This window comes from Pipistrellus kuhlii, unplaced genomic scaffold (genome assembly GCF_014108245.1).
Source record: "Pipistrellus kuhlii isolate mPipKuh1 unplaced genomic scaffold, mPipKuh1.p scaffold_m20_p_2, whole genome shotgun sequence".
NCBI classification, from domain to species: domain Eukaryota; kingdom Metazoa; phylum Chordata; class Mammalia; order Chiroptera; family Vespertilionidae; genus Pipistrellus; species Pipistrellus kuhlii.
Window position 1 is genome coordinate 122,087,831 of NW_023425515.1, and position 23,374 is coordinate 122,111,204.

A 23,374-nucleotide genomic window follows, 5' to 3' on the forward strand; every position below is an offset into this window, starting at 1 on the left:
AACATAATTTTTGTAAGTCGAATGACTTTCCTTAAAGTTGTATGGAAAGTTTATCTAATTTTTCACATGCTTCAGACATTTAAAAGGAAGATTTGTTTGGATTTTTTAAAAGACACTGAAATGGTTGCTTAGCAACTGCTTCCTGCATTGCATGATGTTATGATTTTCACCTGCTGGAAAAAAAATCAATAAATCATTTGCTAATCAACATTTCCCCCCCTAACCGCTATTGAATAAATGCACCCCAAATCTAGAGGATTCATTTATGAAAAAGTTTGATACCACTGATAGGGCATATTGATTTACTAAGTACTCCCAATTAATGATGGACAGCTAAAACAGCAGTCTAGTGTGGCCACACTGAGGTGGTTTTTGTCTGTTTTTAGTTTAACATCAGTTTCATTACAAAAATTTTGTAGTTTAATACTTGGCATATTAAAAATTTGTAAGTTTTAACAAATATGGCTTCTATTTCAATTGGTATATAATGCAACTTCTTTAAGTGAAATTATGACTTACATTTACACTTTAACCAATTCCAATTACATTTTTGCTTCATATTTTAATTTTAAAATTAGATATCTTAAATGTTCTGCCAAGGTTATACAGCATTATCACAGTGTTTATAATTAATATTTTAAACCAGATTTTTGGGAAGATTCACAATAATATCAGGTGTTTCAGCTTAAACAGACTGCATTTCTGTTTTCTTTTCCAAACACATTATAGCTTTTGCTTCACTTTTTGTACATGAACACTAAAACCTGAAATAAAAAAATTGGCAAAGTTGTTTTCTTCCCTGGCTGCTTGAAGATCATCCTTCATCATGAACAACACAGTAACTACCCAGACCAGGAAGCTCATGACCAACAGACTACATCAGTGGAAACAAATGATCATTGGTGTCCTTCACCCTGAGAAGGCAATAGTACCTAAGATAGAAATTTGGGAAAAACTAGGCAATACGTGTAAGACCACACCAGATGTCAGCTTTGTGTTTGGATTCAGAACCCGATTTGGTGGTGGCAAGGCCACTGGCTTTGGCATGATTTATGATCCCTTAGGTTACTAAAAGAAAAACGAACCCAAACATAGACAGGCAGACATGGCCCGTAGGAGAAGAAGATAACTTCAAGGAAACAGCAAAAGAAATGCAGAACAGAGCAAAGTCAGGAGGACTGCACAGGCCAGTGTGGGCACTGGTAAAAGTGAGCTGGAGATGGGACAACAGAGGAGTAAAAATTTTTCAGTGACTTTATGTGGTGATTGTGTGTGGGGTTTTTTTCCTGTGAAAGGATTAATAGACTAAGAACTTTTGTGTGGAAAAAAAATGGCAAAGTTAATTTAGAAGAGCAATCACTGGCTGTAAATGTTAGGTAAGCACCGCTACAGCTGCATGTGATAAATCATAAACTTCAAGTCCAGGGTTCTCAAAATAGCAATTCATTTGGTTGTCCATTATCATGCTTCTTCAGCAGATCTGTGTGTTGGGGTTTTCACTCGGTAATTGATATCACTTTGTCCCTTATGGCTCTGAGGGTTGGCAAATGTTGACATTTTGTGCAAGTTCACATTCATCAACTTACTTGGGAATTGGAAATTCAGCACTTAATGTTTTTACTAAATGTGAACTTCCATTCTTGAGCTTATTGCAAAATAAAAGCATCACGTTATTATTATTCACCAAATAATAATATATTAGTTTGTTGTTGTAGATATGCAGTATACAAGAAATGACCAGATTATTATGTTGAGTATTTAGATTGGTCTCTAGATGCTTCTAAGGCAGCACTCCTGGCCTTTTTCCCCCGAAAACATCTTGAGTATTCTAACCCACCTTTCCCACTCACCCCACCTGCTGTGCCGTTGCAGTTCCACACATCCTGTATGCCTAAGCATGGGCATGGCGTGCCTCACTGGTAAACTCAAGGGCACAGGGCATCAGGGTATTCTCTCAGAGGCTAGAGGGGTTTGCTGTCCCTGGCAGCTCCTGCTTGAGTGCATTTTGTTTTGTAAGCAAATACCCTGCTAGCTTGAAAAGGAAGCAGTAGTTCCATTGTGTTTGGAAAGGGTTGGGGAAAATAGAAATGGGTCATTGCTGGTTATCCTTCCTTAGAGTGACATCTCTGCTGCTTGTCTTAGTGCATGCTGCGATAACCAAGTATCATAACTGGGTGGCTTAAAAAACATATTTCTGGAGTCTGGAAGATCAAGATCAAGGTGCTGGCAGATTATGTGTTGGTGAGAGCCCACTTCCTGGTTTGCAGATGGTCAGCTTCTTGTTATGTTACATCTGACCTTTTCTCAATGTGTGTGTGTGTGTGTGTGTGTGTGTGTGTGTGTGTGTGGTGGTGTGGTGGTGGGGTGGGGTGGGGGGAGAAGCAGCAGCTCTGATTTCTTGCTCTTATAAGGGCTCTAATCCCATTGTGAGGGTCCCATCCTCATGACCTCAGCTAAACCTCTACCTCTCCAAAACCCCACCTCCAGATAACACCTTATTTGGAATTAGGGCTTCAACATGTAACTTTTAGGGGGGACACAAACATTCAGTCCATGGCTCTGCTCATGTGCTTACGGTACTGGACAACACTACGAAGGAAGCTTGGAAATATAAAGTGGAGGACTACTCAACCAACCCCAGCTTCTTTTAATGCAACTATTGATGGTCTTTCTATATTAAAGTGAAAATACCAAGGCAAGTATTAAACCCAACAGGATGGCAAGCATAGACCTAAATAAACCAGGACTGCCCAGGACAAAAAGGACCCTCTACCCATAGTTAGAAAGGATGACACTTAATCTGAAACGAAGTATTTACATAGGAACACTAGAGGGCGCTTTAGACTGTAAGAATTCTGCTTTAACTTACACAAGGTAACATTTAGTACCAAATTTATGTTACTAAATTTCAATAGTGAATAGTTTATAAACCTTTAAAATGATAGTAAAGTAGTAAATAGTAAATTCATATGAGGTGATTTTTATATTCTAAGAACATGAACAAATTTAATGCAAATATTTTGCTTGTTTCCATACTACCCCATGCTAAAGGTTATGATAATCCTATGTATTTAATTGAATTTATTGGGATGACATTTACATACATGTAGTGCTCACTGTTCTTATCATAAGTTTGACAAATAAGAGTGGATTTTTAAGGTAAGTGCTCTAGTCTTTAGGGAAACGGTATAAACAGTGGAAGAAAATGTTTGACCTGACATCTGAGCTAGCGCCTGTGGTTCTATCCCCACCTTTATGACTTTGGGAAAATCTTATAATCTTTCTGGATATGTTTGTTAATAAAGTGTTGGGATTGAACTAAATGACTGCCAAGTCTTTTTTAAGTCTGAAATTTTCCAATCCTGAGCTTTATATTTAACTTAGATTTTAAAAAAATATATTTTATTGATTTTTAACAGAGAGGAAAGGAGAGGGATAGAAATGTCGATGAGAGAGAGAGACATCGACCAGCTGCCTCCTGCACACCCTCTACTTGGGATGTGCCGCAGCCAATGTACATGCCCTTGACCGAAATTGAACCTGGGACCTTTCAGTCCGCAGACCGACCTCAATCCACTGAGCCAAACCGGTTTTGGCTAACTTAGATTAGTTTTTAATTTGTATTTGCATATAGGTGTCATGTCGAGAGATTATCTTCAACTCCGATTATGAGGCCAGAGAAACTGTGATGACTGGATCAGAAGAAAGAGAACAGGTAGATTGTTCCCATCAAATTCCTTACAGTGGCTCGCTGTGCATTAGAATCAGGTAGCTTTTGTTAGTTACTAGAAAATACCCACATACTGCTGCTTAACCTCACACTTCCCTTGAAGCAAAAATGGTGGTCAAATGTTTATATTTCATTGACTTTCTGGCTAGAATTCAGACTAGATAGAAAGTGAGACGAGATAAAAATTGTGTGAGATTTAAAATGAAGTCTAATTAGTCTATTTCTGATGTTATGAAAACAAATGAGAAAAACATTTGCCAGATAGATGTCAGCCCCATCTGCCCTCATATAATTGAAGCCAGCGTGTTCAGTGATCTGGTGTTTGATTTAATATTGCTGTTACACAGTTTTTAAACTCCTGAAGAATGCTCTGACATTGTTAACCGAGTTTCCTTATAAAACAAACACATTGTTGAATGATGTATGATTTGCATGGAAAAATGAAATGTTAGCAACATGCATCTCTGTTGGAAGGAAAATAATTTGGTTGGTGGAATTGTATGATTCCTGTCTTAAAAGTGATTCTTAGTGTGTTTCTAAATTTGTAAGTTTTTTTTAGTCATCTTTTGCATGTCTTTGTGTGGCTATGGGTCTGTGTGCACCTGTGTGCATGTATTTGCATGTCTGTATCTGCAGGTGTATCTCTGTGTGTTCATACTTCGTGTCCATTCATTACAGGTAGTAACTCTTGGATGATAACTTGTTTTACATTTTCACACTTAGTATTGAAAAATCAAAATTAAGAAGATCCCAAAGGGAATATCCATATTTTGATAATTTCTTCATGACTCATAATGTCTAAATTGAGTCTTGGGAGCAGCAGCCAGCAGTAGCGGAGGAAAGGACACAGAGGCTACAGCAAAAAGCAGGGTGCACGGCAGGAGGCCTGATGGGTCTCACTCCAGGAGACCTGGGTAGGGGGTGCAAGGAGACCACAGTGGAAGCCTAAGGAGGTCGGTGTCAGGAAGAGTCAACCCATCTATTATCAACTCTGTAGTGAGCGCCTCATTATTCGAGTGCTACAGTTGCTGAAATGAGTGTGGAAGTCTCTTTTAATGCTTCATAAAGTCTTTGAAGAATAGGCTGGCTTGAATTCAAGATAGTGAATTCTGTTTTTGTTGTTCCTTAGTGAATCTTCAGAATACAATGATGTCCTCAGTCATTTAGCTACAAATTAAGTTTATTCTTCTTCTTTAAAAGCACGTCAGAAACAGCCTGGCCAAGTGGCTCAATTGGTTGAGTGTCATCCTGTATGCCAAAAAGGTTGTGGGTATGACTTCCAGTCAAGGGCATATATTTAGGTTGTGGGATGCCCATACAGGAGGCAACTGATAGATCGATAGGTGTTTCTTTCTCATATCATTGTCTTTCCTTCCCTCCCTCTCTTCCTTCTTCCTCCCCTCCCTCTTTCCCCCTCTTCCTCTCTCAAATCAATGAAAATATCCTCATGTGAAGATTTAAAAAAAAAGTATGTTAGAAAAAACACTGGTGGAAGAGAGAGATCAAATGGATATTAATATTTCCATTATTGTTTTCAGTGACATCATTTTCAAGATTATCAATCAAGACTCTATTAGTTGCAAGCGACTGAAACTAGCCTCTGAGAGGGAAAAAAAAGGAATTTGTAGGTTCACATAATTGGGAAGTCTAGGGGATGGAGACAGGAATAGCTAGACCAGAGTTTCCAATGTTGCCCCTCATTTCTCTTCCCCTTTGCTTACAGGTTTGGATCCTACAGTTTTAAAAGAGAGTATTTTTCTTGAGAATTCTAATGAGGTGGAGAACAGTGGTTGGATTAGCATGTGCCAGATGGCTGGCTGGCATTTTGGCCTCTGTAGTACAAGTGGTGAAAAAATTGTAGAAAGAATTATAAAGGAAAAAGTAAAGTCATTCTCTTGCACCCCATTCCTCAACTTGTGGGTTTAAGAGTGTCAGACATTTGGAACAAACAATGTCGCACATCAGCAATGAGCAACAAAGATTGAGGTATTAGACTGACTCCAATAACCAGAGGAACAACACTGTGAGTGCTAAATACATGTTAGGTATTTTCCCTAAACCCTTTATGTGTAACACATTTAAAGGACATCAGAATCCTATGAGATAGGGATGAATATTATCTCCACTTTATGGATGAGGAAACTGAGGCATTGGGAGTTGAGGAGACTGCCCAGGGTCACACACTAGTGCATAAAAGTTTGTTTTCAGTCATATGCTCTTAACCATTATGCTGTACAACACAGCTGCATGGCATAATAATTAGTGATTCAGATCTAATGAATGAATAACTACTGTGTTACAGAAATACTAAGCACATGGTAAAGAAGGGGAGAGGGAAAACTTCATATTTTTTCCTAGTGGCTGGCTCAATAATTTGATGCATCTATCCAGCCCCTAAGGGTCCGGTGGAATCTACTGAAAGCAGGAATGGATTGACCTGGGTCACATCAAGGTTTACCTGAAAATAATGAATATGGATTCAAGGCCACACACTAACCAATCCTTGGGAGTTTGGTGCAGGGATAGCATAGAAGAGCAAGGGGAATAAGAATGGAGTTCACTTCCTGAGAGAATAGATAAAATGCAAACCAGGAACCGCAAATCAGGAACAGTCGAGCCTCTCTGCTGGCTCTAGGAGCCAGACCTCCCTGGGTGGAACCCTAACCAGAGAAGACAGACAGACACTGAAGTGCCAGGACTAAAGCTGGTGTCAGTGAGGGATGGGTGAGGTGGGAGGTGGGGGAACTGTGTGTGATTTTTGTCTCCCTTTGCTAATTTTTCTCTTTTGTATTTGTGTTGTTGTAACTTTTGAAATTGTGGTTAAATATACATAGTGTGCCATTCAGTGTGCCGTTCAGTGGCACTAGTACTCTCACAATGTCGTGTAGCCCTCACCACCACCCACAGGCACACCTTGTTTTATTGACTTTCTCTTTATTGCGCATCACAGATGCTGCAGTCTTTGCAAATTGAAGGCAAGAGCATCCACCAGCAAAAAGAATTATGACTTGCTTTGTTGTGGTGGTATGAAATTAAAACTGCAATATCTCTGAGGTATGCCTGCTTTCTAGAACTTCTTCCTCATTTCAAATAGAAACTCCCCATTCCGCTTCCCCAAGCCCCTGGTAACCTCTATTTCAGTGTTTTTCAACCTTTTTTGGGCAAAGGCACACTTGTTTCATGAAAAAAATCACGAGGCACACCACCATTAGAAAATGTTAAAAAATTTAACTCTGTGCCTATATTGACTATATATAAAGTAATTCTCTTGAATAGGAATCAAATAAACACAAAGAAAGTATTTTATAATTACTTTATTATGAAATATTAAGTAAACAAAATAGTGAAAAATTATAAAATTCTTGTCTTGTCTGCACCTACGGCACACCAGGCAACTAGTGTGCCGCGGAACAGCGGTTGAAAAACGCTGCTCTATTTTAGTTTCTGTCTCAGTGAATTTGCCTGTACTAGGCACTGCTATAAGTGGAGTCATACAGTATCTGTCCTATTGTAGCTGGCTTCTTTCATTTAGCATAATGTGCTCGTCTGTATCGCTCATCAGGGTTCATGTAGGTCGTAGCATGTGTTAGAATTCCATTTCTTTGTTAAAGTACAAGACTGGAGAGGCGATGGCATGAGGTGGGCTGGGCTTGCCCTCCGTGCGTGGTGGTGGGAGGAAGCAGGACAGGGATATAGCCCTCCCGCCCTCGAAGAAGCTCCGAGTTGCCACCGGCTGCTGCCTTATAATTTTCCCAGTGTTGTGAGTGATGGGACAACAGAAAAACCAACTTCTCACCCCGAACCTATCCCCAGATTGCTTCTCCATATTACCTAAAACACAGAGCCTGGGAGATTGACTTGATTTGACAGTGAGGGTGAGGGCAGGATTGAGGTGGGAAGAAGGCCTGTCAATTATTCACATTTTAATGTGACTCCATGTCATCAGATCATTCTCCAGCACTCTCAGGTGAACTAAGCAAGTGGGAATTCTGGGGTTGGAGTGCCGAGTAGCATAAGGCCGAGGCTTTGGAGCATATGCATGGCAGCTTATTTGGATATCATCTGAGCTCCCGGCTCCTGGGGAGAAGGAGGGAGAGAGAGGAATCTGGATTCCAGAGGAGCAGAGGAGCTGGTCTTGCTCTTGCCAGCCTTAGCTGGGACCCAGTGGGACACCTCCATGCCCACCCAGAAGCTGTCATTTCCAACATCTAAGGGCCCCAGCCCACATGGAGTCTTGAAAAAGGGAGTGGGAAGGGCTGTATTTTGCAGCCTTTTTCCCTCCTTCCTTTCCCAACTTTCTGGTGATGGAGCCACGAAGAAGTTTCCAGCACTGACTCTGGGTCAGGCAGTAGGAGACAGAAGTCCTTTGTGGAGACGGTCTATGCTCTTTTCAGCTGTACTCACATGTTCACTTCCAGCGCTCAGATCGCATGGCCATGACTGCAAAGGCTTCCACATGGGCTTCCGCACGTTGACACTCAGAGGAGGACAGGCCTTTCAGTTCAGTGTTGTTCTTTCTTAGCTGAGAGCTGGCTTGCTCAGTGGAAGGGTAGCCAACAGTGACCGAACGAAGTACGTGCAGAGTCCGGAGACAGGAAGGAGGTTTCTGGGTCTGTGCTGTTGACCTAATTCCGTATTATGTCTTCAGTGTTGCTGACCTAATTCTGCATTATGTTTTCATTGAATGAGTTGATTATTTTTATATCATTTCCTGGTAAGTGAATTACCTTCAGTACTTTCAATTTTTCCATGTCTCATTTTCTAGCTCCTTACCACATTTTATTTGCACTTGAAAATTCCTTGCTTAGGCTCTTTCTCATTTTTTAAGCCACTGGGAACAATGCCGTCTGCTTAGTATTGGAACGGCAGACTGCTGCTATTATAAACACCCTGATTTATGTGAGGATCAAGTTAAAATTTATTGTCAAGTCTTTAAAGGGGCTATGTCCTTCATATTGTATTTTAATATTAAATGAATTAATTTTTAAATATATATATTTAATTAATTTTGGAGAGGGAGAGAGAGAGATAAAAACATCAATGATGAGAGAGAATCACTGATTGGTTGCCTCCTACATGCCCCACATTGGGGATGGAGCCCACAACCCAGGCTTGTGCTCTGACCGGGAATCAAACCAGGACCTTCTGGTTCACAGGTGGACGCTCAGCCAGTGAGCCTCGCTGGCCGGACTTAACCTACCAATTTAATCTTGTTGCTTTAATCACCCTCCTTAAGTGCTTACACATGAACCACTGGATCTGGCTTTCTCCCACTATCTCTGAAATCTGGTTCCTTGTTAAACAAGTTAGACATTTGTTCCCTAAAGTGGTATTCACCGTGTACCGCAGTGCTGGCATTGCTTTTTGTGTTTCAGTTTCAATGAAAGCATTTAAACAAATCACTTAAAAAATATGTGTTCTCACTGTGTTTTGATACTGATATTATCTTGATGTTAGGGGTGAACATTGGAGAGACATTTCTAAGTTAATGTTAAATGCATGGCAGCGTGGCTTTCTTGTTTCTAGCACTTGCTCAGTTATGCCAAATTATCCGCTGGTATGACATAGTAGAAAGTGTCTTTTGACCTGTGGAAATCTGATGTTTGTATCCTTTCCCCAGTAGTCAGTACATTTTGAGATTCTCTTCAATCCTAAAAATTTAATGGGAATAGTGATCCAATTAAACATGGCTTTTTAAAGATGTTTAATAATAAGCTGTCATTGCTTAACAATTATTTTATTACTATTCAGGACATTTCAATAGGAATGATTCTTAAGGCAGTATTAATCCCTTCCTGACACAGGTATTGCAAGTGTTATTGGTTTAGTAGTCGTGTGCTGCATAATGATGCTTCAGTCAACGGTGGGCTACATCTCCTCCAGCGGTTCCGTAAGATTGTAGCATAGCTGAAGAATTCCCATTGCCTACTGATGTCAGAGCCATGGTAGTATGGTGTGCGTTGCATTCCTCACGTGTTTGTGGTGATGCTGTTGTAAACAAACCCATAAGCTGCCAGTTGTATAAAAGTATAGCACATACAATTAGGCACAATACATACTACTTGATCATGATAATAACTGCTACTGGTTTATGTTTTTACTATATTATATTTTTTATCACTCTTTGACAGTGTACTCTTTCTACTTATAAAAAAAGTTTGCTGTAAAACAGTATGTTGTGTTACGTCAGCAGCAGCTGCCACATACATCTTTCCTGAGTTTCTTGAATGCATTATTTTCTCTTGTGCTCGATTTAACCTCATGTTGTTTTGTACCATAACATGCTGTATGGTCTTGTAGCTTAGGTCCTAGGCCAATAGGCTGTACCAGTTTATGGTGTGTGGTGGGCTATACCATCTACGTTTGTGTAAATGCACTCTTTGATATTCACACAACGAAAACACTTAACAATGCATTTCTCAGGTTACATCCCTGTCGTTAAATGGCGCCTGACTGTTTATGAATGTGAAACCTATGTTAAATGTAAATATATTTATTTATTAACCCTTTAAGGAATATTTCCTCCTCTTCCATAAAAGAATATATTTATTTCATAAGTGACAAAATTTATATTTTATAAGAAATGTGTTAAAGTTATTTAATGTCAGGAGGTTTTTGCACATTAAATATGCAATATAATATTTATTTTTCCTCTTTCTGTTACTGAAAAGAAAAATGACTTCAGTGGAGAAGGCAGGAAAGGTTTTTGGTCTCTCCTTGAGTCTGATTGTTCCTTTTCTGTGGCTGTATTATCTGCATAGATTGCTGTAATTATATAGTTCATCTTTTCAGCAGCCTCAACTAATTCAGTTTAAAATCGGATTAAAACAAAACAAAACTTTCTTTTTCTTGTGTGTCCAAGCCCATAATTTAGACTGTTCTGAACTTTTAAAAGAATGCTTAGCTAGTTCTTTCTCCAACCACAATTTGATTTAATTTCCTTAAAAAGCAAGAAAATTGTGCCACATGCAAAGGTCCTAGAGTTAGTTGTTTAGGAGCTGATTCAGATGATGGGGGAATTAAGTGGACCACCATGTACTATTTTCTTTTGTAAGTACAGTGAACCCTCGAACAACATGGGGGTTAGGAGCTCTGACCTCCCACACAGTCAAAAATTCACATCAAACTTTTGACTCCCCCAAAACTTAAATGCTAATAGCCTACAGTTAAGCCTTACCATGACATAAACAGTTGATTAACACATATTTTGCATTATTGTACTGTATTTTTACAACAAATAAGCTAGAGAAAAGAAAATGCTATTAGGAAAATCATAAGAAAGAGAAAGTATTTATTGAAAAATCCATGTATAAGTGGACCTGCACAGTTCAAACCCTTGTTGTTCAAGGGTCAGATGTAGTGGAAGACAATTAGGGCTGGGAAACCGGGGGTGAGTCTTAACCAACTAAGAGGAACAGTATCAAGGGTGGGATTCTCCTTTGTGACCTTAGCATTTCAGTGGGTCTTTGTGTTTGGATGGACTCTTTCCCTTCCCCTGTCCCCCTTCGTTAAAAAAAAAAAATGCAAGCACTAAGAAGGTGGTAATGTTTGCATGCCCTCTGAGCTTTGGAAAGACATTTTCTTTAGGTTTAGCTCACTGGGTCCATCTAGTTCTGCTGTGTTTTTCATACTGTATACAATGGGAAAATTTCAAGTGGAATGAAGCACACAGAGGTATTAAATTATCCCAAGTTCTTGAGTTATTTCAGCTGCAGTTTCGATTCCTTCTGCTACTCAGAAAATTGGAAGTAGGGACTCCCTAGGCTAAAAAAGCTCCATGTCCTGCAAACTCAACTCTCTTCCACTTCCCCAGACAAATTCAACACCTGATGTGTGATTTGGTTAGTGCTGAAAGGAGGGGCTTCAGCTGAAGTAATTGTGAGAGGGAAACTGCTAGTTCCACAGGAGAGCAAAAGGAGAACAGGACCAAGTCAACCTGGAGATTCCTAAAGAACAGAGAAACAAGGGGTTGGTTTACCTATCTATATAATGTGTAAAAGAGGAACTTGGGAGTGGTGATAAAGACTAGAACCATTGGTATTGCATAAACCTGGTTCAAAATCTGGCTCAGCCTTTGAGAAGGTGACCTTGATCTAACTGAGGGGTTTTCATCTGTAAAGATAATAGTATACATACTGTTTAGGGGATATTGTGGGACTAACATACCTATGTGATTCCCAGCACAAGGTAAGTCCTCTGTAAATGAGTTGTTGTTTTTTTTCATAAATGTATTGACTCACAAATATTTTGTCATGCGTGTACCAAGAGAAGTAGATATTACAAATTTCTTTGTGTCTGTCTAGTTGGAATAAGAATGATGGGTCTTGTCTTCAGTATTAAAGGTACTCATGTACAAGGTAAATTGACATGGCATTCATAAGTACTGATGCAACCGTAGGCAATTTTCCTGCCTCTTGCCTGGTGAACTCTTGTTTGTCCTTTAAACCTACCTCTTTATCACCACCTTCCCTGATCCTCCAGATCGCTCTTTCTTCTTTGTACCAGGGCTTCAACCAGTATTCTGTTGTCACCTTCAGCTCAGGAATCCTGCAGTCTCCCCTTTTGGACTGAGAGCCTTTTGAAACAGGAGTTGTTTTATTCATCCTTTCTTCCCTCCTCCTAGTCCCCAATCCCCCTCTGTCTACTACAGGTATAGAGGTAACTATGACTTGGATTTGAAATAGATTGGATTTAATTAAATCAAATACCTGTATAGAATACAGGGCCATGCAGAATATTTGGGGCCCACAAGACTGCTAGCTAAGTCTGTGAGGTGTCTCCTTGTATAGCCTTGTGTTTATTTATTTATTTATTTATTTTTATTATTATTTTTAAAATTTATTTACTTTTTTTAAATTTATTCCAGGGCCCCAATCTTGGCTTAGCACCAGGTTGTTCATCTCATTTGTGGCCGCTCAGGACTGCAGTTGTTAATACAGATGAACCATGTGGTGTGCTTCAGCTGCCAACAGATGTCAGGTTTCCTGAGGTTTTACAAGGGGATTGGCTGTTCTTTGCGATATGAACAGCCACGTGGTTCAGCCTACTGGAATGAAGGCAAGATTGCCAAGGTGACAGTAGGGAATACAGACTTAGATACAAGTTTAGGAATTGTGCTCAGGTGTCATGGTTTTCCTGGTGAGACTGTTGGTTTGAGTTTTTAACCTGTCAATCGGTGGATCTCTCTATTTGTAGCCTCTCTTGAGGCACAGGTTTACTTTTGTGTCCTTCAGTTCTCCTTTTTTAAGAAAATGGGAATAACTTATTCCATGTATGGTGGCAGTCAAAAATAACACTGACAGTTGCATCTTGAAATATGAAAAATATCTATGTTTGAGCCTTTCTTATATACAAAATTTTTATGTAATGCCCACACCTGTTACATAGATTGCAGTTGAAGTATAGATTATTTTCTAGTACTTTGGTATTCTTGAGAGGATGGGATAGTTTAAATATATGTTATAATTTTTTACTCTCCATTCAGTGAGCCTACATTTCCTATTTTATTTATGAATTGACTTAAAATGCCTTTCTCCCTGGCCATGACCCAAGTGGCCTGTCAGGGTGAACCCAATGAAAACAAAAGCAGTAAGTGTTGGCCTGCTTTTTAATATCACCATGGGATACAATTCTAAACAAGTGTCAATGATAAAATACTCTTCCCTGAAAAAACTCCTTTGTTGACCTAAGTTCTGAGTCCTGCTGTGGTTACTGTTGAGTTTTTGTAATATATATACATGTAAGTTATAAATTAGTATATTTGTGTTACTTATACACATTGTTTCTATATGGAAGTTAATTTGAAGAATCACTTAAACTGAGCTATATACTAGTACATTCACTTTAAAAAAATAAATCTTTATTGTTCAGATTATTACAATTGTTCCTCTTTTTTCACCCCATAGCTCCCCTCCACCCAGTTCCAACCCCACCCCCTGCCCTTACTTTCCCGCCACTGTACTCATTCATAGGTGTACAATTTTTGTCCAGTCTCTTCCCGCACCCCCAAACCCCCTTCCCCCGAGAATTGTAAGTCCACTCCCTTTATATGTCCCTGATTCTATTATATTCACCAGTTTATTCTGTTCATCAGATTATTTATACACTTGATTTTTAGATTCACTTGTTGTTAGATGTGTATTTGTTATCACTTTGTTTATAATTTTTATATTTACCTTTTTCTTCTTCTTCCTCTTCTTAAAGAATACCATTCAGCATTTCATATAATACTGGTTTGACGGTGATAAACTCCTTTAGCTTTTTCTTATCTGTGAAGCTCTTTATCTGACCTTCAATTCTAAATGATAGCTTTGCTGGGTAGAGTAATCTTGGTTGTAGGTTCTTGCTATTCATCACCTTGAATATTTCTTGCCACTCCTGTCTGACCTGTATAATTTCTGTTGAGAAATCAACTGACAGTTGTATGGGTGCTCCCTTGCAGGTAACTAACTGTTTTTCTCTTGCTGCTTTTAATATTCTCTCTTTGTCTTTTGCCCTTGGCATTTTAATTTATTTAAAAAATGTATATTTGATTGATTTTTTTATAGAGAGGAAGAGAGAGGGATAGAGAATTAGAAACATTGATGAGAGAGAAACATCGACCAGCTGCCTCTTGCACACTCCCTACTGGAGATGTGTCCACAACCAAGGCACATGCCCTTGACTGGAATTGAACCTGGGACCTTTTAATCTGCAGGTAGACGCTCTATCCACTGAGCCAAACCAGTTTCAGCTGCCCTTGGCATTTTAATTATGATATGTCTTGGTGTGGTCCTCTTTGGATTGCTTTTGTTTGGGGTTCTCTGTGCTTCTTGGACTTGTAGGTCTATTTATTTCACCAGCTAGGGGAAGTTTTCTGTCATTATTTCTTCAAATAGGCTTTCAATATCTTGCTCTCTCTCTTCTTCTGGCACCCCTGTAATTCAGATGTTGGTATGCTTGAAGTTGTCCCAATGCCTCCTTACACTATCTTCATATTTTTGGATTATTTTTCTTTTTGCTTTTCCATTTGGGTGTTTCTTGCTTCTTTGTATTTGAAATCTTTGACTTGATTCTTGGGATCCTCTAGTCTGCTGTTGGATCTCTGTATATTATTCTTTATTTCAGTCAGTGTATGCTTAATTTCTAATTGGTCCTTTTTCATATCCTTGAGGGTCTTACTATATTTCTCGGAGGTTTCTAGAAGATTCTTGAGTAACCTTATAACCGTGATTATGAACTCTATATCCAGTAATTTACTTTCCTCTATTTCTTTCATTTGTGACCTGTTTCGTTGTCTCCACATTTTGGCTGCTTTCCTGTGTTGATAGAGTGGATTTGTGTGCTAGGTGTCCTGTAGGGCCCAGTGGCTCAGCTTCTCTAATTACCTGAGGTGGACACTCTTGGTGCATCCCTTTGTGGGCTGGGTGCACAGTCTTGTTGTAATTAAGCCTTAATTGCTGTTGGTATCACTGGGAGGAATTGACCTCCAGGTCAATTGGCTGTGAGGACCAGTTGTGTCTACAATGGGAGAACTTCTGTGCTGGAGACACCCTTATGGGGCAGGACTTGCTCAGTGGGGCTTTGGTGCTCACTGAGTCTGCCCCCTGAGTGTGTCCCTTATGGATGTGACGAATTGTAATCTGGATGGTCTCACTCTGACCACTGGATATAGTGGCTCTTGGATCTCCAAGGAGGTGCAAAGTCAGCCACTGCCTGAAGCCACCCAGCAGTAGCTACAGAGAGATATGTAGATTCCTCCTCTTTGTTTGGGATTTGGAGGTGCCCATATGAGGCCCAGCTGTGAAGTAGTGCAAGCTGCTGTGGAGACTTGGGCCTTCTTTTGGAAGCTTTGGGGCTTTCTGACCCAGCTGCAGTTTTAGATTGCAAATGGCCAGTCCAATCATATGCAAAAGCCTCTGCACACAGCTTGAGTGGGGTTTAAATTGAGTGGGGCAGAGTAAACAGCAATGGCTGCCTGTCAGCCCTGCCCTGAAGAAGCCCCTGGGTCTCTGTGTCCCATGGCACCGAGCTGCAAGCACCTATGAAAGAAAGCTGCCCTCGTGTTGCAGCCCAATGCCAGACAGTCCAGTTTCTCTCTGTATGAGTCTAGTCTGGAACTGGAGTTCAGAGCAGTCAGGAGCTTATATCTCCCTCTCGCTTGAAAAAGACCACAAAGTACCCAGTTGCCAGCCCCTTTGTAAGTCTATTTTTTTTAATTTTTTTTTTAACCAGATAGGGAAGTTTTCTATAATTATTTCTTTCAACAGGCCTTCAATATCCTGCTCGCTCTCCTCTGGCACCCCAAAAATCCGGATGTTGGTATGCTTTAAGCCAGGGGTCTTCAAACTACAGCCTGAGGGCCACATGCGGCCCGCAGAGGAGTCTGATCCGGCCCGCCAGGTTTTTTGGGCAGTGAGCGCAGCCGAGGTGTTACAGTAGGAATTAGTAGTTCATATAGTCCGGCCCTCCAGCTCTCTGAGGGACCGTGATCTGGCCCCCACTTTAAAAAGTTTGAGGACCCCTGCTTTAAGCAGTCCCGGAGGCTCCTTACACTATCATCACACTTTTGGATTCTTCTTTCTTTCTGCCTCTCTGGTTGGGTGATTTTTTTCTTCCTTAAATTCCAGATCTTTGGTTTGATTCTTGGGGTACATTGATCTATAGTTGAGTTTCTGTAGATTCTTTATTTCAGACAGTGTATGCTTAATTTCTGACTGGTCCTTTTCCATTTTTTTGGTATCCTCATTAAGGTCCTTGAAGGTCTCACCAAGCTTCTTGGAGGTCTCATCAAGTTTCTCAAAGGTTTTTAGAAGATTCTCGAGTAATCTTATAAATGTGATTCTGAACTCTGTGTCGTCCAGTAGTTTACTTTCCTCCATCTCTCCCATTCATGACATCTTTCTGTGTCTCCTCCCTGTGTTGATGGAGTGGCTTTGTGTGGCAGGTGACCTATAGAGTCCAGTAGTTCAGCTTCCCCAATCACCTGGGGTGGTCACTTTTGGTATATCCCTTTGTGGGCTGAGTGCAAAGTCTTGGTGTAATTAAGCCTTGTTTGCTGTTGGTACTCTGGGAGGAACTGATCTCCAGGCCAATTGTCTGTGAGGACCCGCTCTGTTTCAGTGGGGCTTTGGTGTTCACTGAGTCCATCTTCCGAGTATGTCACTTATAAGTGTGAGTGGTTGAAATTGACCACTAGGAGCACTGGCTTCTGGATCTCCAATGGGATTCAGTTCAGTTACTGTCTTAAGCCATTCTGCAGGAGCTACAGTGAGAACTACAGTTTTCTCCTGTTTGCTTGGGACTTGGCAGTTTTGTTGCTGGAGCTGCAGTTTATATATGGTCAAGCTGCCTTAAAACAGGCCATTCATATGTAAAAGTAGCTGTGTGGTGCATGGGCAGGTCTGTAGAATGTGTGGGCGGGGCCTCAGGGCAGGGTCTCAGGGCAGGGCAGGGCCTCAGAGTGGGGTGGGGTCTCAGACATCACTAGGTTGGGGCGTGGCTAACAGCGATGGCTGCCGTCAGCTGTCCCTACCCTTCAGTGTTTCCAAGTCCCCGCTTCCCTGCAATCCAGCCCAGTAAACTATGATTGCTGCGCACGCCTCTGCAAGAGTTGCCCTCACTTTTGGACCCGATGGCCAACAGACCAGCTTCTCCCCGTAGGCATCTGAGTCCCCCACATGATCCCAGAAACTGGATTTCAAAGGGATAGGGAGCTTGTTTCCTTTCAGGTTGAAAAGCTGCTGCGTGCCCAGTCGCCCGCGGCCAGCCCAATTCACCACCTCTGTACCAATTCATGTGCCTCTGTACCTAGGCTCCTCAGCTTTTCAGCACTTGTGCTTCTTTCTCTTTCAGCCAGCCTTCCTGGATGATAGATGTCCTTTGTATTAGTTTTAATTTTTTAAATTGTTGTGCGAGCAGCAGACCAGTTGTTTACCTACGCCGCCATCTTGGTTTCTCTCACTTTTCTCCATTTTTTAAAAATTGAATTTATTTGAGTGACATTGGTTAATAAAATTTATATACATTTCGGGTGTACAGTTTTATAAATATATCATCTGTATGTTGTTTAGTGTGTTCACCACCCCAAGTTTTCCCTATTTTGCATGGTAATCTTTCTTTTCATTTTTATTCTTTATCTTTTTTTTTGTTGGCATGATTACATAATTTAGTAAAATCAAAGCATCTCTACTTATTCTTCTTTTCTGCTCATTGTTATTATTTGTTCCCTTTTATACTTATAACCAAAAATAATTTTGTCATAAAGAGAAGGGTGATAGAGGATTTATTCCAGGTCATATTTGCTAGGTATCTCATTAATTCCAGAATAATTTCCATTTAAACTTTATCATCTCCAATAATGCCTCTTGGACTCCATACTTAGTCAAATAAGCATAACAGTTTTCATAACAACATGTTCCTGAAAAACTTGTATGCAGTATTTGTAAAACAGAGATATTTAAAATAGATTCCTTAGAACATAAACTAGTTACCTGTTTTCTTTTTAGCATGCTGACAGCCCAATTGCCTCTCCCCTCCCCCTTTTTTTCTTAAAAGAGAAGCATAAAGTACCCATCCTATATAATAAAAGCCTAATATGCTAAATGTTCGGTCGACTGGTTGGCCATTCAACCAATCAAAGTGTAATATGCTAATGATATTCTAAGGCTGCTCAACTGCTTGCTATGACGTGCACTGATGACAAAGGGGTAGATGCTCTGACTGGAAGGTTAGTTTGTGCTGAAGTCTGGCAGGTCAGAACTGAGCAAGACGGGCTGAACATGCCTTGGAGCTATCCCACAATCGCTCCCTGGCTGGCCAACCTCCCGCATCCTTCCCCAGCCCTAACTGTGCACTAGTGGGGTCCCACAGCCTGGCCTGTGCCCTCTGACAATCTGGAATCCCTCAGGGGATGTCAGAGAGCCAGTTTCAGCCCGATCCTGCAGGCTAGGCCAAGGGACCCCGCTGGTACACAAATTCATGCACTGGTGAAGGTATAGTCTAGGTTCTGAACAAAGAACATTAGATGCTTGGTGCTTCATCCACCCACGCTACTTCTTGCTCTGATTAAGAGAGACATGGCTCATTTCAGCCCTGAAACAACTTTATTTCAGCCTCCAAGGCCTCCCTTGTCTTACAGACTGAGTTTCTTGTAACTCTGACATCACAGGCCAACTTCCTTACCTATCTAGAACCAAAAAAGGCCCAAAGTCCCCTGTCAAAGACAGTTAATGAGCCATTCAAGCTAAAGTTGAAGACATTTTTGAGTTCCCGATGCAGCCTGGAGAAGTGGTAAATGGAAATCATATCTGGGAACAGGCATATAATATGTGCTTGAATATGTTAGTTAAGTGAATGAGCGCCTCACACAAGGTTAAAAATCAACATTTCTGAATGTCCCTTTCTGTTCTTAAGGAGTAGCAGCAAGTTCTTTTAGTCTCTTCATAGCCACAGGTCTAGATATATTCATTTGTAAGTTTTTCCCAAATGAGTTTTCAGAAGAGCTCTTCTAATAGAATGGTTTGGGCCAAACTTCTCTATAATTCATTGTATTAGTTCAGAATATGAACAATATACATATAATGGGGCGGCCTGCCGTCTGGATATCACTATGATACTGTCAGTGGCCAGCCAGCACTCCATTCGCACTCACCATCCCTTAATTCTCTCCACTTTTGCTTCTTTGTTTGGCACAGGTGAACCGTTCCCACACTTTGGCCTCTTCCCTCGAACTCTACTTTTTGTTGGGTGACAGTAATTGTTAATCATATATGCTTGTCCATCAGCCAAAGAGTATGTCACTTTCCCAGATAAAACAAAGACATATATCCTGAAGACATTTAAAGAAAGCAAGCAATGCTGTGAATAGCAGGCTAGTTGGGGAAGGTCACGTGGTATTTCTGGAGAAGGAATTCTGACTTCTGCATTAGAATAATTATAAATTCTGGCTCCATACTATATTAGCTAGGTGAACTTGGGCAAATGACTGACCTCTATGAGACTTTGTTTTCTCATCTCAAAAACGGGGATAATTCCAATTGGCAGGGCTATTATAATAATTTGGATTAGATGGAATAACAGATGGTAGTGGGCTCCATTCATTGGCAGGTGTAATGTGATACTTTGACCATTTTCGGCTTCTCTGAAGCCTCATTCTTACGTGTGAGTTTCTGCCTGGATATCTGATACAAAGCACGGGTTTTCCTTAGAGTTAGTAGGAAAACTCTTTCGATTGAAAATAATACCCAGATATTTGGAAATTATTAGTCAGGATTATAGTTTTATTGTTTGCTTTGTGTAGTTGTTTTATTAATCTTAAATCATCTCCCTTTGAATTTATTGGTGTCTCTTCCAGTAGATGTGATGCTGATCCCTGAGTAATTGGAAGGTTAAAGAGATGATGCATTTAGTTGTAGGCCAGAGCATCTCTCTGAAAGAGGGCCAAAGTTTGCCTCATGAATACGGGGGTGATTTTATGTAGGGTTATAATAATGGTAAGAAAATATTTTGGATGAGTCTCTGCTATTGACATATACAGGTCTGCTGATTAACCCAAGACAGGCAGGTAATTATAGCTTGAACATATGTTAAAATGATAAGTCTCAGGATTTTCAACTTGAGAGGGAGAAAAAGGCTATTACTTTCCATTATCTGAAAAACTCCAATTGAAATATCGAGGCGCTTTAATAGCCTTTGATAAAAAAGAACCCCAAGACTGAACTATTTATTAATCCAATGTGTTTAATTTCTTTGGGCTAAGGACAAAAATTATTTTTTCCATAAAAAAGTAATTTCCACATTAAATGAAACACTAGTGTCTATTTTTGGTGAATGAATACGAGAGCTGGGAAAACCCCTTAATTTGCCTTATACGTCTGTTTCTTTCTTATGAAATGAAGGATTTGGACCAGGCCTCAGATTTGCTCTGTCCTGTGTGCTCAGATTTGTAATGAAAATCCTAATGATTGAGTGACTGTTGAACACCTGTCAGTCACTCCTGTCAATTATTCCATACCCTTTAAGTGAAGGTTCACTGGCCTCTAGAAGACTGTTGCTTAAACTTTGATAAATGGGAAGAAAAGGCAGCAGGAGAGTTTTGATTTTGCATTCATTCTTTCTTCCCCCATCCTCCCTTACCAACCAGCAAGTCACTACTGCTTCTTGGAAGTTAAACAAATGCTTGTTTTCAGTTAAATTTTTCTGGGTGGCTTCTCACAGTTGTGCTTTGCTCTGATAGAATGTGCTGTTAAAAACTTTCCTTTCTCTCTGAAAATTCTTAGACTGTGTCTAATGGTAGCCAAGCCACACTGTTTTCTGTAGGTTTGTTACTTATTTGACTCACAAAGCTTAAAAATGTAAAGCTCAAGTAAACTGGCATTCATTAAAAAATAAATATATTTTTTATTGATTTCAGAGAGGAAGAGCGAGGGAGAGATAGAAACATCAACGATCAGAGAGAATCATTGGTTGGCTGTCTCCTGCACAACCCACACTGGGGACTGAGCTCACTACCCAGGCATATGCCTTGACTGGGAATTGAACCATGACCTCCTGGTTCATAGGTCAATGCTCAACCACTGAGCCACACTAATCAGGCCTGGCATTCTTTTTTTTTCTTTTTAATATATTTTATTGACTTTTTACAGAGAGAAAGGGAGAAGGATAGAGAGCTAGAAACATTGATGAGAAAGAAGCATCACACCTCCTGCCCACTCCCCACCAGGGATGTGCCCACAACCAATGCACATGCTTTTGATAGGAATCGAACCTGGGACCTTTCAGTCCGCAGACTGACGCTCTATCCACTGAGCCAAACCAGTTTCGGCTGGCATTCATTTTTTAAGTGACCTTTTAAGTTTATACTTTCTACCAAATTTGACTTCTCTTCTAATCTTTAAATTTCACTGTATTTTTACTAGATTTTTAGTGGTAACTGAGAGAAACATTTATGTTACTCCTTCCAAGAGCTTACAATTATTGTAGTTAGCATGTAATTACATTTTACCAGTTTACCAAGTGCATCATTCATTTTTAAACCAATGTAAGTCTCACAACATGTTTATAAAGTTCAGCATGTTATAATTATCAACTGTTTATAGGGTAGGAAACTGAGGTGTAGGAAGGTTAAATAACTCGCTGGGGCTCAGTGACTAGAGCATCAGCCTGCGGACTGAGGGGTCCTGGGTTTGATTCTGGTCAGGGGCACATGCCCTGGTTATGGCTTGATCCCCAGTAGTGGGCATGCAGAAGGCAGTCAATCAATGATTCTCTTGTCATTGATGTTTCTCTCTCTCTCTTCTCTTCCTTCATCTCTGAAATCAATTATATATATTAAAACTTGCTGGGTATGATGATAGGGAAACCCACAGTCTGAATTCAACTTCCATTGTCTTTCTACTTCACCTCAAATGAGCAAGCCTGCTGTAACACACCCCTTCTTGCAATTGAAAGCATTTTCAGAAGAGGAACATCAAAGAATGAGTTTGTATAGGTTGACTTTTACTTACTGTGACACTTTAATAAATGGATTTCCTCCCTTCCTGAAAATACTATGTAGGTCACTCCACATTCTTTCCTAAAGCAGGCCCTATGAAATAAATAGGATACATATTGAATTAAAAATTTCAAAATGTCAATTTAGGATTTCGTAGGCCACAGTCAGTTCCCTTGTTCCACAATTAAATGAGGGCCTATTCTACTCGGGGCAGGGGCCACAGCAGTGAATGGAAGAGACAAACGCTCTGGAGCTGGTGGAGCTAGCACTCTAAGGGACGGGGGTAAGCAGACAGATCCTACAAGTAAACAAGTAACAACCTAGCGTGCTACCAGATGGGAGTATGTGCTATGGAGAAAGAGAAAGGACTGCGGGGTTTTAGAGTGTCCTTGTAAAGATGACATGAAAGCGTAGACCCAAAGGAGGGAGGTGAAGGAGGAGCCTTTGGATGAACTGGGGAGGAAGGCTCCTGGCAGGAGAAACAGCAAGTTCAAAGGCCTGGGTTGGGCACACTCCTGGCTCAGTCAATGAAACCTTTATAAGTGTGGAAAAGAACTAATGTGACAATTGTATTAGAAATGTCAGCATATATTAAACAGACATCTGGATGGGTTGGCTTTTTGTGTCATAATAATCTATGCTAATAATAGAGGGATATGCAAATCATCCACAACTAAATAGCAGGCTGTGTGAGGCGACCAGACTGGCAAGGGGATTAGTGAGGGATGATAAAATGACTGAACAGCAGGGTGTATGGGGCAACCAGGCTAGCAGGGGAGGAAGTTGGGAGTGACCAGGCTGGCATGGGGGGCAGTTAGGGGCAATCAGGCAGGCAGGTGAGCAGTTAGGAGCCAGTGGTCCCGGATTGTGAGAAGGATGTCCAACTGACAGTTTAGGCCTGATCCCCGGATTGGAGGGGTCCCAGATTGGAGAGGGTGTTTGAACCCCCCCCCCCCCCCCCAAGCATGAGTTTTGTGCACTGGGCCTCTAGTATTTCATAATGCTTTTAGTGCTAAATAGTGAAAATGATAACCCCCCTAACTCTTTACATAAAAATTAGCATTGTTGTTGATTTTGTCAACTCTTGTAGCAATTCTGTTTTCAAGAAACTTTTCTTTAGTATATTATTTTTCTGAATAGGGATATATTAATAAAATATAAAATTCAAGGCA

The 23,374-nt window shown here is 40.5% G+C and overlaps 1 pseudogene; it reads left to right on the top strand.

The window, feature by feature from the left end:
• Positions 1-771: 771 nt before the first annotated feature.
• Positions 772-6,737, top strand: LOC118723058 (annotated as a pseudogene).
• The last annotated feature ends 16,637 nt before the right edge of the window (positions 6,738-23,374 follow it).